Source organism: Budorcas taxicolor, chromosome 3 (genome assembly GCF_023091745.1).
Source record: "Budorcas taxicolor isolate Tak-1 chromosome 3, Takin1.1, whole genome shotgun sequence".
NCBI lineage: Eukaryota > Metazoa > Chordata > Mammalia > Artiodactyla > Bovidae > Budorcas > Budorcas taxicolor.
Window position 1 is genome coordinate 2,156,024 of NC_068912.1, and position 13,828 is coordinate 2,169,851.

The 13,828-nt window shown below is 43.2% G+C and overlaps 1 protein-coding gene across 1 annotated transcript in view; it reads right to left on the reverse strand.

The window, feature by feature from the left end:
• Positions 1 to 13,828, reverse strand: part of STYXL2 (serine/threonine/tyrosine interacting like 2) — a 67,706-nt gene that overhangs the window by 43,023 nt on the left and 10,855 nt on the right. The window lies entirely within an intron of this gene.

Below are 13,828 nucleotides of genomic sequence, written 5' to 3' on the forward strand. Positions count from 1 at the left end.
TAGACAAGAAACCTAGATCCAGTTATAGCCATGAGTGGCGATAAAGGGATTAAGAATGCAGAGCACTGGGGATGCTACGGCTTAGCCACCTACTTATTTTTAGACCGGAATTGATGCCTTGATATTTGATGACGTGGTAGTCTGGGTTGTGAAGGGAAGAGACTGGGGAGAACTGACTCTAATGTGTGCTTTCTCTGTGTGTTCCTACCCTCGGACGTACTGCTGCTCCTTTCTTCTTTTCCTGTCCCTGCTTCTCTGTTACCATTACTATCCGATGTCCCTACCTGCGCTTCCGCCAGGGTTCTGCTAGATTGTTGGGCTGGGTAGGCTGCCACCACTCCCTCCATGCACCGTATCTTCTGCCTGCTTAAAGGGCATGGGCTGATGAAGAAGGGCTGGCACAGCACCAAGGGAAGTGTGAAGACGTGATAAACTGCACAGTCCTGATTCTGAATACAAGAAATCCAGGCTCATCCTAAGTCCAGGGAAGCAATACAGTCACTTAGGTAAATGTTAGTTCTCTGGAAAGAATTTAGCAGAGGTGTCCAAAGGGATCTTTGAGGAATATGGTGAATGAAGGGAAGAAACAAGGCTTAGGACCATATAGTAGTGGGTCCCTGGAGAAGATGACAACCCACTCCAGTATTCTTGGCCAGAAAATCCCATGGACAGAGGAGCCTGGTGGGCAACAGTCCATGGGGTCACACATACATGCATAGTGGTGGGTTCCCTCCTCCCTGATGGGTTCTTCTCTTTCCAGGTGTCATGGTGAGCTTTGGGACTTTTTCACTTAGTTTTCCCTTTCCTTTATATCTACAGAGGATTTTTTTTAAAGAGAGAAGGCTTAATGGATACCATTTTCCCACAAAAATTCCATCATGCCTCATTTGTTTTATAGTCAAACCCTCCCTATACCTCACCCCCTAGCAATTCCAATCTGTTTTCTGTCCCTAAGTGTGGCCTTTTTCAGAAGGTAAAGTAGTCTTTTTGATACGGTTTATTTCACTTAGCAAAATGAATCTGAGTCATCTAATCTATTGCAATAATAGAATAATAATAATAATAGAGTCAATAATTTGTTCCTTCTTATTGCTGAATAATATTTCCTTTCTTAGGCACTGCCGGCTATTGCAGCCATCACTGTCACATGCCTGAGTGAAGACTGTGTAGTCCATTGGAAAGTACGATACACTTACTGCTGATGTGGTGATACTTTGGATTCTGGTTTTCTTCCTCAATCTGCCTGCTACTATTTACTTTTCAGAATCCTCAAACAGTTGCTGTATCCTTCTGTCCAGGTTTTATAAGGGCAATCCATGGGAGAGTCTGGGTGGAGGGTGTGTTTGCCATCTTTTCCAGAACTGGAAACTTGTACTTTATCTTTTTGATTTTAAAAGTCTGAAGTCAATATGTTTCCTGACCCTTATCAGTTCAGTTCAGTTCAGTCGCTCAGTCATGTCCAACTCTTTGCGACCCCATGAATCGCAGCACGCCAGGCCTCCCTGTCCATCACCAACTCCCGGAGTTCACTCAGACTCATGTCTATCGAGTCAGTGATGCCATCCAGCCATCTCATTCTCGGTCAAACCCTTCTCCTACTGCCCCCAATCCCTCCCAGCATCAGAGTCTCTTCCAATGAGTCAACTCTTCACATGAGGTGGCCAAAGTACTGGAGTTTCAGCTTTAGCATCATTCCCTCCAAAGAAATCCCAGGGCTGATCTTCAGAATGGACTGGTTGGATCTCCTTGCAGTCCAAGGGACTCTCAAGAGTCTTCTCCAACACCACAGTTCAAAAGCATCAATTCTTCGGTGCTCAGCCTTCTTCACAGTCCAACACTCACATCCATACATGACCACTGGGAAAACCATAGCCTTGACTAGACGGACCTTTGTTGGCAAAGTAATATCTCTGCTTTTGAATATGCTATCTAGGTTGGTCATAACTTTTCTTCCAAGCAGTAAGCGTCTTTTAATTTCATGGCTGCAGTCACCATCTGCAATGATTTTAGAGCCTAAAAAATAAAGTCTGACACTGTTTCCACTGTTTCCCCATCTATTACCCATGAAGTGATGGGACCAGATGCCATGATCTTCGTTTTCTGAATGTTGAGTTTTAAGCCAACTTTTTCACTCTCCACTTTCACTTTCTTCAAGAGGCTTTTTGGTTCCTCTTCACTTTCTGCCATAAGGGTGGTGTCATCTGCATATCTGAGGTTATTGATATTTTTCCCGGCAATCTTGATTCCAGCTTGTGCTTCTTCCAGCCCAGCATCTCTCATGATGTACTCTGCATATAAGTTAAATAAGCAGGGTGACAATATACAGCCTTGACGTACTCCTTTTCCTATTTGGAACCAGTCTGTTGTTCCATGTCCAGTTCTAACTGTTGCTTCCTGACCTGCATACAAATTTTTCAAGAGGCAGGTCAGGTGGTCTGGTATTCCCATCTCTTTGAGAATTTTCCACAGTTGATTGTGATCCACACAGTCAAAGGCTTTGGCATAGTTTAACCTAATTTCTCTCTGTGGAAGCCAATAGGGTCTTTTTTACTTTGCAATGTTTAGAAATTTCCTGATGATGTTCCTTTTTTGGTATTAGTTCTAGAAGGTCTTGTAGGTGATATCCTTTTCATCATAGGGGACTGAAATGCAAAAGTAGGAAGTCAAGAGATACCTGGAGTAACAGACAAATTTTACCTTGGAGTACAAAATGAAGCAGGGCATAGGCTAACAGAGTTTTGCCAAGAGAACACACTGGTCATAGCAAACACCCTCTTCCAACAACAGAAGAGAAGACTCTACACATGGATATTATCAGATGGTCAATATCAAAATCAGATTGATTTTGTTCTTTGCAGCCAAAGATGGAAAAGCTCTATACAATCAGCAAAAACAAGGCCAGGAGCTGACTGTGGCTCAGATCATGAACTACTTATTGCCAAACACAAACTTAAATTGAAGAAAGTAGGGAAAATCACAAGCCCATTCAGGTATGAATAAATCAAATCCCTTACAGTTTTGCAGTGGAAGTGACAAATAGACTCAAGGGATTAGATCTGATAGAGTTTCTGAAGAACTATGGATGGAGGTTTATAACATTGTAAGGAGGCAGTGATCAAAATCATCCCCAAGAAAAACACATGCAAAAAGCAAAATGCGGTGTAAGGAGTCATTACAAGTAGCTGAGAAAAGAAGAGAAGTGAAAGGAAAAGTAAAGATAAACCCATCTGAATGCAGTTTCAAAGAATAGCAAGGAGATAAGAAAGCCTTCCTTAGTGAAAAATGAAATTGAAATTTGCTCAGTTGTGTCTGACTCTTTGTGACCCCATGGGATTTTCCAGGCCAGAATACTGGAATGAGTAGCCGTTTGCTTCTTCAGGGGATCTCCCCAACCTAGGGATCAAACCCAGATCTCCTGCATTGCAGGATGATTTTTTTACCATCTGAGTTACCAGGAAAGCCCCTTCCTAAGTGATCCGTGCAAAGACATAGGGGAAAACAACAGAGTGGGAGAACCTAGAGATCTCTTCAAGAAAATTAAAGATACCAAGGGAACATGTCATACAAAGATGGGCACAATAAAGGAGAGAAATGATATGGTCCTAACAGAAGTGGAAGATATTAAGAAGAGGTGGCAAGAATACACAGAAGAACTGTACAAAAAAGACTTTCATGACCCAGATAACCATGATGGTGTGATCACTCACCTAGAGCCAAATATCCTGGAGAGTAAAGTCAACTGGACCTTAGGCAGCATCACTGAGAAGAGCTAGCAGAGGTGATGGAATTCCAGCTGTCCTATTTCAAATCCTAAAAGATGATGCTGTTAAAATGCTGTACTCAATATGCCAGCAAATTTGGAAAACTCAGCAGTGGCCACAGGACTGGAAAATGTCAGTTTTCATTCCAATCCCAAAGAAAGGCAATGCCAAAGAATGTTTAAACTGCTGCACAATGGCACACATCTCACACACTAGCAAAGTAATGTTCAAAATTCTCCAAGCTAGGCTTCAATAGTATGTGAACTGAGAACTTCAAGCTGGAGTTAGAAAAGGCAGAAGTACCAGAGATCAAATTGCCAATAACTGTTGGATGATAGAAAAAGCAAGAGAGTTCCAGAAAAACATCTACTTCTGCTACATTAACTACACTAAAGCCTTTGACTGTGTGAATCACAACAAACTGTGGAAAATTTTTCAAGAGATAGGAACACCAGACCACGTTACTGGCCTTCTGAGAAACCTGTGTGCTGGTCAGGAGCCAACAGTTAGAACCAGACCTGGAACAAAAGATTCATAATTGGGAAAGGAGGATGTCAAAGCTGTATATTGTCACTCATCTTATTTAACTTATATACAGAGTACATCATGCAAAATGCTGGGCTAGATGAAGCACAAGCTGGAATCAAGATTGCAGGGAGAAATATCAATAACCTCAGATATGCAGATGACACCACCCTTATGACAGAAAGTGAAGAGGAACTAAAGAGACTCTTGATGAAAGTGAAAGAGGAGAGTCAAAAAGTTGGCTTAAAAGTCAACATTCAAAAAATTAAGATCATGGCATCTAGCCCCATCACTTCATGGCAAATAGATGGAGAAACAATGAAAACAGTGCCAGATTTTATTTTCTTGGGCTCCAAGATCACTTCAGATGGAGATCTCAGCCATGAAATTAAAAGATGCTTGCTCCTTGGAAGAAGACTTGTGACAAACCTAGACAGCATATTCAAAAGCAGAGATATTACTTTGCCAACAAAGGTCCATGTAGTCAAAGCTATGGTTTTTCTAGTAGTCATGTATGGATGTGAGAGTTGGACTATAAAGAAATCTGAGCACCAAAGAATTGATGCTTTTGAACTGTGGTGTTGGAGAAGACTCTTTAGAGCCCCTTGAACTGCAAGGAGATCAAACCAGTCAATCCTAAAGGAAATCAGTCCTAAATATTCATTGGAAGGATTGATGCTGAAGCTGAAGCTCCAACACTTTGACCACTTGATGTGAAGAGCTGATTCACCGGAAAAGACCCTGATGCTGGGAAAGATTGAGGGCAGGAGGAAAAGGAGCCGACAGAGGATGGGATGGTTGGATGGTATCACCAACTCAATGGACATAAGTTTGAGCAAGCTTGGGGAGTTGGTGATGACAGGGAAGCCTGGCGTGCTGCAGTCCATGGGGTCATGAAGAGTCAGACATGACTGAGTGAACAACAACAAAATTATATTCCTTGGTCAATGTTAATCCAAGGGATTGGTTATCTTGATACCATTTTGAGTGCCTTTTACGAATTTGTAATAATCCTGACAAAATAGGCTTTATTTTTCATGCTTTAAGGTGAGGAAATTGTGGCATAGAGAGGCTAAAAAAATTGCCCTGAACAGTAAATAAGTGAAATAGTTAAGTTTCAAACATTGCACAGTCCTGCTCTGAGTCTAGTCTTCTATCCATTGCAACGCATGGGTACTATTTTGATTGGAAAGGGGAGGTGAATTGGCTGGTGGAGAAACCCCAGCTAGATCCCCAGGCCCAACATAGACGTTGACACAGAAAATACTTAAAGAGTACTTATTGAAAACATGGATGGATGGTTGCACGGATTTGGTTGAGTTGAGCTGAGTCCAGCTGAACTGAACGGAGCTAAGTTGTGCTAAATTTAGCTGAATTGATTAGCAGAACAATTCCCTTGTAGTAGACACCCACATTGGATTTCCCACTTGGGAGAATGATGTGGTCAGAACCAGCAAAGATATGAAGAAAGAAATGTCTTCGACAGAAGAAAGGAGTAGCTAATGTCTCTACCCAGGATGTGGCTAAATCTGTCTGTCCATGCAGGTCAGCACAATGTGGCATCATCACTGGTAGTTCCTGAGGGATTTCCAAGAGCAACTGTGATAGATTATTCCAAAGTATAAGTTGTGACCAGAAGATGCCTTTCAAATAAGCATAACTGGGGAGTGAGTGTGAATATTAAGAGTGAGATTTGTGGGATACTGATATTATCCTGGATGCCAGAACTAGAGAGGCTTTTTGAGAACTCATTGCTTTGTAAAGATAATAAACAGTAGGACACCCGGCGGGGGTGTACACCAGCCGTAAATGTACAGACGTGTTGTTACTCAGTGGCTGAGTCATGTCTGACTCTTTACGACCCCATGAACTGTAGCACACAGGCCTCCCTGTTCTTCTTTATCTCCCAGAGTTGGCTCAGACTCATGTCCATTGAGTCAATGATGCCATGCACCCCTCTCATTTTCTGTCACCCCCTTCTCCTCCCACCTTCAATCCTTCCCAGCATCTTTTCCAATGAGTCAGTTCTTCACATCAGGTGGCCAAAGTATTGGAGCTTCAGCATCAGTCCTTCCAATGAATACTCAGGGCTGATTTCCTTTACAATTGACTGGTTTGATCTCCTTGCTGTTCAAGGGATTCTCAGGAGTTCTCCAGCACCACAGTTCAAAAGCATCAATTCTTTGGCACTCTGCCTTCCTTATGGTCCAGCTCTCACATCCATACATGACTACTGGAAAAACCATAGCTTTGACTATATGGACCGTTGTCATACAGATTAAGCAGTCATATTTAACCTGGTACCTCAAACAAACATGGAAGGTGTGTGACCAGGCAGGTTTGGTTGACTGCATGGATGGTGAGTGGACAGATGGGTAGATGGATGAACAGAGGGGTGACTGGATGAATAGACAGAATTCTAGGCACCAGGCAGGGTGTCCACATACCACCTTGGCGGTCAAACTTGATAGTCTCCAAAGGCCTGCAGTCTCTGGTCTCTTTCTACTCTCCAGCCTCAGCTTGTGCTGGTTTCCCTCGGACACACTTCTCTCCAGTACACTGATTTTCTAGGCTTTCCATCCTCACCAATTTTCCTTTCGCCCAGGCACTTTGCCAAAGCCAATTTCCACTGCCTGGATAATCAGTCCTCCCCCTCCTCACTGATCTTTCAGATCTTAGTTTAATCATCATTTAATTAGGGAAGTTTTCCCTGTTTTCCACCTCTCATCGCACCACACACCTTTTCTTTGTGGCACTTCTATCAGTGTAACTTTACATTTATTTACAAAATAATTTGATAAATTCTGTTTCCTGTAAAAACCATACCCTCTGTGAGGCAGAGACCACCCTTCTTTATTAGACTCATTAAACCACATCTGTGGCAAAATAGTCTTAGTGCTGTTAGAGTATTTTGTGAATTGTTAGGTTCCCAGAATCTAGTTTAATGTCTGCTTAATAGATATTTTCTGATTCACTGACTGACTGAATTTGTCCTCAGGGAAGTACCATATTTAAGGGAATGTGGCAGGTACAATAGTTAGAACACAATGGTATTTATCAAGTATTGGCTACTGGCTCATCATTTCACTGGGATGCAAACCCAATATCAAACCCAGGAGAAAATCCAAAGTGCTGGCTATCTTGTATCCATGCTCATTCTCAGCTCTTCTGAGGTCAAGATGTGTGCATCTTGGAGGCCTATGCTCGCAGTTAGAAATTATTTTCTTATGGTGGCCTCAGATCTGTGACATCCCTCACACAGAGGTAGTCTTTGTCCCCCTCCCTTGAATCTTGGTGGTTTCTGTGACTGTTCTCACATAGAATATGGTGGAAGTAACACTACAATGTCTGAATCTGAACCTTAAGGGTAGCTCCTGGCTCTTGGTGTTCTCTCTTCAAAAGTCCTGAGCTTCCATATTAGAAGTCAGATGACCTCAACCACTCCAAAGCCACCAAGCTGGAAATGCTATTGACCAACACTCTCTGCCAAGCTCCTAGCCAACATTCAGCCATGTGGGTGAGCCTTTTAGAGGAACATCCTTCACCTCTTGGGCCGCTCCAGCTGACACCATGAAACACAGAGAAGCTGCCCCATCCTGTCCAAATCCCTACCCACAGAAAGAAGACCAAAAAAAAAAAAAAAATTATTGTCTTAAGTCATAACATTTTGGGGCAATCTGTGAGGCTGCAGGAGATGACAGCAACAACACCATTTCAAGGACTAAGTAAGTAGTGAATTTTGAGCAAGTGCCAAGGCATTCTTCTCCCTGATAGTAATACAGAACCTAGTAAATATCAGTGGCTGACCTCAATTTGTTGCAGTTGGGAGGCAACAATAAAATAACACCAATATGAAAGTAAGCCCGAACACTGTTCCAGACCCTGGTGATATTTTGGGCCCAGGATTCAGGGCAGTCTCAGTTTTTTAAAAAAAATTGGAATATAATTGCTTTACAATGTTTGTTTCTGCTACAACAAAGTGAATTAGCTATATGTATATGAACTGGCTATATATATGTACATGTATCCCTTCCTTCCTCAGCCCCCTCCCACCCCACCCCCATCCCAGCCCTCTGGGTCATCACAGAGCCGAGCTTCCTGTGCTACACCACAGCTTCCCACCAGCTATCTGTTTTACACATAATTGCTTGTGTGCATCTTGTCCCAGGCTCCCTTCCCTGCGTATGTCCACATCTGTTCTCCACATCTGCATCTAAATTCCTGCCCCGCAAATGGGTTCATCTGGAGCTGGAGGAATCAGGCTCCTTGACTTCAAACTATAACATAAAGCTACAGTCATCAAGACAGTATGGCCCTGGCACCAAAACAGAAATGCAGAGCAATGGAACAGGACAGAGAGCCCAGAAATAAACCCATGCACCCATGGCCATCTTATCTTTGACAAAGGAGGCAAGAATATACAATGGGGAAAAGACAGCCTCTTCAATAACTCGTGCTGGGAAAACTGGACAGCTACAGGTAAAGGAATGAAATTAGAACACTTCTTAACACCATACATAAAAATAAACTCAAAATGGATTAAAGACCTACATTTTAGACCAGAAACTATAAAACTCTTAAAGGAAAACATGGGCAGAACACTGTATGACATAAATCACAGCAAGATCCTTTTGGACCCACCTCCTAGAGTAATAAAAATAAAAACAGAAATAAACAAATGGGACCTAAAGAAACTTAAAAGCTTTTGCACAGCAAAGGAAACCATAAGCAAGGTTAAAAAATAACCCTCAGGATGGGAGAAAATATTTGCAAACGAAGCAACAAAGGATTAATCCCCAAAATATATAAGCAGTCTCAGTTTTAACATATCAATATTTCATAAAACTAGATTCAGAGTCTTAAATTTTATCTAAATTTGAGTCACATTTCCATTTCAATGATACTTATTAGGGGAGTTTTACTTTTTTATTTATTAATGCATTAAGTGCATGCAGCCTCAGCTGTGTTGACTCTGCAACCACACAGACTATATTTCACCAGACTCCTCTGTCCATGGGACTTCCCAGGCAAGAATACTGGACTGGGTTGCCGTTTCCTTTTCTAGGGGCTCTTCTCGACCCAGGGACTGAACCCGTGTCTCCTGCACTGCAGGCGGATTCTTTACCACTGAGCTACCAGGAAAGCCCTTATTTATTAATTGTTAATAAAATAATTATCTTGTTTCTTAAGGGTCAGTATTATTTTATTATTTTTTTTAGACTTGAATGTTATAGGTCTTTTGTTATTGTTGTAACCTGCTCTAAGGGTCAGTATGATTTTAAAATGAGATTTGAGTTGATGAGGGGGATCAAATCAAAGCCTTGAAACGGTAATTAGCCAAGAATTCTCGTGTTACTGTGGGGATGATAAGGACTTCCTCCCAGCATGGCCCCTCATCCTCCCAGAGATCCGTTTTCTTTGTTCCTCTGCAGGTCTCCAGGGCTCTGCATTCAGGGAGGTGACAGGCACACACTGAAAAGAAATACAGGAGAAGCCCTCACCTGTCAGGTGTGCAGAAAGACCCGAGTCAGGAGCTCAGCAGGTGGCGTCCCCCGGGATGCCCACAGGGTACTCTTTCTGCGAGCCTTTGATCCTGGCATTTTCCCTAAATAATGTTGACTTCAGAGGGCGTGGATTTGATTTCACATGACAAATACCAGGAACCCTAAATATACTTAAACTCTGAGGCTCTACATTTGATAGGGGAATATTTGAAATTAAAATCTGAAAATAGAAATGGTTCTTCGTTCTTGTTGGTGGTAAAGACTAAACTCCAGCTCGTGAGTCAGTGAATCTGAGAGATCACATTTGAAGACGACCCAGTACACTTTTGAGAAGCTGGAGGTTTTATGATTGAGAAAAGAGGGAAGTTATGCTCAGATGCCCCTCCCCAACCCCACAATGCATCTGTTTTGACTGCTGATGCAAAAATTCAAGCCGCAGTAAACTCAGCTCAGCATCCTCCAGTGTTAAGGAAGGATGCAATTCCAAGTGCTTTTATGAGCTAACCTGTTATGAGAGGAGGAGATGTAAACCTAATAGTCCTAAGACTATTTGGTGGAGACACAGTTTATTGAGTCTAATAAAGAAGGTTTGGGGGTAGGACTTGAAATGACCTGAATGGAGAACAAGTGTCCCAGTGGCATTGTGAGGCTGCTCTTATTTTCTACTGAGAAGCAGGACTGCAGAGAAATAAAGGAGGAAGGAGGCTGAGATCTGGACAAGTGGCCCTGTTTATATTTGCAAGGTCAGTGAGACAGCGGCTCTAGAGGTTTTGATTTATGACCATGTCTGTACCTCCACCCGCATGCCTGAGATGGAGTGTGATGACACACTGTGATTGGAAAGCAGCAAGGCTGGCTGTTCAAAGAGGCTGGCAGGGAAGCAGAGGCTCTAGGATCAATATACACCTCATCATAGGATCAGGAAGCAGCAGCTAAAAAGCCTTGAAGGTGAACTGAAGATAAATAATAAAGCAGAGTTTGATGGACTTCCTAACCAAGAGCAGAGGTGGGGGCAGCTTTCTTTAAATCTGTGTTTTTCAAAATTGCAGACTGTGACCTATTAGTGTATCATAAAATCAATGGGTCGCACCTAGCATCTGGAAAAGGAAAGAAAAAAATAGAATAGAGAATGGTACCATCCATTTTAAAGATAAATACAATTTTTGAAAACTTTTTAAAATTTATACAAACCTATATGCATATGCTGTGAGTAAATGGTATGTCCCACTGTAGATTACAGTTGGTGAAGTTTGTAAGCCAGTTCTTTAAATCAGTTGCCAGGTTGTCAAGACCCAAAATGGAATGGAATTGGGATCCTTCAACCCAGACCCCCTGACAGCTGGTCACTTCCTTTCAGTGAGTACCTTGGAAATGAAATGGAGGCAGAGGCCCAGGAGGGGGTGTCTTCCTTGATTTGGCTTTTGCAAAAAAGGAACAGATTTCTGAGCTTCAGTGAAAGCGACCATACAGGCAAAGTTCAGGCTCCAAGGAAGAAGAGAAATCACTAAAGCAAACCTATTTTTAGCAAGCTGCTTCTAGCAAGCTTTGTGAAAGAGGCATGGCAGAAAAAATTTCATGGGAAAAGATATATAAAAGAGCAACGGTGTATGCTAAGTCGCCTCAGTCGTGTCCAACTCTGTGCGATCCCATAGACGGAAGCCCACCAGGCTCCCCCGTCCCTGGGATTCTTCAGGCAAGAACACTGGAGTGGGTTGCCATTTCCTTCTCCAATGCATGAAAGTGAAAAGTGAAAGGGAAGTCGCTCAGTCGTATCCAACTCTTAGCGACCCCATGGACTGCAGCCTACCAGGCTCCGCCGTCCGTGGGATTTTCCAGGCAAGAGTACTGGAGTTGGGGTGCCATTGCTTTCTCCGGCAAGAGTGTATGGGAGGAGCCATTTCCCAAGGACGCATGACGAGGACACACAGACCTGACATGCCATGCCCCCCCGTCTCTTGTCCCACCCCCACCCCCAGGCATGCAGAGCTCAAGGTAAGAGAGGCAAGCAAAGCACAGCTCTGGATCTTTGCTGAAAGTGAAGGGGAAAATGCCACCAAGAGAGGCAGCCTGACCAGATCAGTGAGAAGTTCTAAAACACTGCAAAGGCTTGAAAAATCAGACTGAAGTCAGAGCAAGAAATGGATTTTTGACTTGGAAAAAAATTAAGGAAAGCAGAAAAACATTATTCAAATTAGAATAATAAAAGGATAAAGAAGTCTGATCTTTTATTTGGAAAGGAAGATAAAACTGGTCATAGCTGAGGAGGAAGAGAAGCAGATGTAGGCTCCTGACCGCCTGTGTGGGCAGGCTTGGCGGGCAGCAGCCCCCTGTGATGGAGGGGAGGGCCTGTCTGGAGCTGACACACAGCAGCTAGGTTTGAATTTAAGGTGTTTGAAGTCAGGGTCTAACTCAGGCCAAAGTAGAAGACTTGACACCTCTCTCTACTGTCTACACCCCTTTCTCAGGTTCTTTACTCACCCAGAAATGAGATTTGCAGAAGAGGCTGGGCATGTTAAGACTCCCTGCTGGGACAGCAATCACCCTTCATCCCTGAATGAACTCTGCCCTGTTGGCTGTGCCTGTTTGCAGCACTAGGGGGACTTCTGCAAATCTCTCTCCTGGTTCCACAGAAAAGAGTACAGTTGTATCACCCCGGGGCTGGATCTAAAGTTACAGTGGGTTGAATGATGGCCCCACCAAAGATATATCTCCCAGAACCTGTGAATGCAAGCCATTTTGGAAAAAAGATTGTTGCAGATTAGTTAAGTCAAAAACTTTGAGAAGAGGCTATCATGGATTCAGTTCAGTTTAGTCGATCACTTGTGTCCGACTCTTTGTGATCCCATGGACTGCAACACTCCAGGCTCCCCTGTCATCTCCAACTCCTGGAGCTAACTCAAACTCAGACTTAAAGTTGGTGATGCCATCCAACCATCCCAACCTCTGTCGTCCCCTTCTCCTCCTGCCTTTAATCTTTCCCGACATCAGGGTCTTTTCAAATGAGTCAGTTCTCATCAGGGGCATCAGCCCTTCCAATGTATATTCAAGACTGATCTCCTTTAGGATGGACTGGTTGGATCTCCTTGCAGTCCAAGGGACTCTCAAGAGTCTTCTTCAACACCACAGTACAAAAGCATCAGTTCTTCGGCGCTCAGCTTTCTTTAGAGTCCAACTTTCACATCCATACATGACTAATGGAAAAACCGTAGCTTTGACTAGACAGACCTTAAAGTAATGTCTGTGCTTTTTAATATGCTGTCTAGCCTGGCAAATCCCATGGACGGAGGAGCCTGGTGGGCTGCAGTCCATGGGGTCGCTAGGAGTCGGACACGACTGAGCAACTTCACTTTCACTTTTCACTTTCATGCATTGGAGAAGGAAATGGCAACCCACTCCAGTGTTCTTGCCTGGAGAATCTCAGGGATGGGGGAGCCTGGTGGGCTGCCATCTGTGGGGCCGCACAGAGTCGGACACGACTGAAGCGACTTAGTAGCAGCAGCAGGTTGGTCATAGTTTTTCTTCCAAGGAGCAAGCATCTTTTAATTTCATGGTTGTATTCACCATCTGCAGTGATTTTGGAGGCCCCCAAAATAAGGCGTCTCATTGTTTCTACTCTTTCCCAGCTATTTGCCATGAAGTGATGGGACCTGATGCCATGATCTTAGTTTTCTGAATGTTGAGTTTTAGGCTAACTTTTTTACTCTCCTCTTTCACTTTCATTAAGAAGCTTTTTAGTTCCTCTTCACTTTCTCCCTTAAGGGTGGTATCATCTGCATATCTGAGGTTATTGATATTTCTCCTGGCAATCTTTATTCCAGCTTGTGTTTCATCCAGCCCAGCATTTTGCCTGATGTACTCTGCGTACAAGTTAAATAGGCAGGGTGACAATATACAACCTTGATGTACTCCTTTCCTGATTTGGAGCCAGTCTGTTGTTCCATGTCCAGTTCTACTGTTGCTTCTTGACCTGCATACAGATTTCTCAGGAATCAAGTAAGGTGGTCTGGTATTCCCAGCTCTTTAAGAATTTTCTGCTGT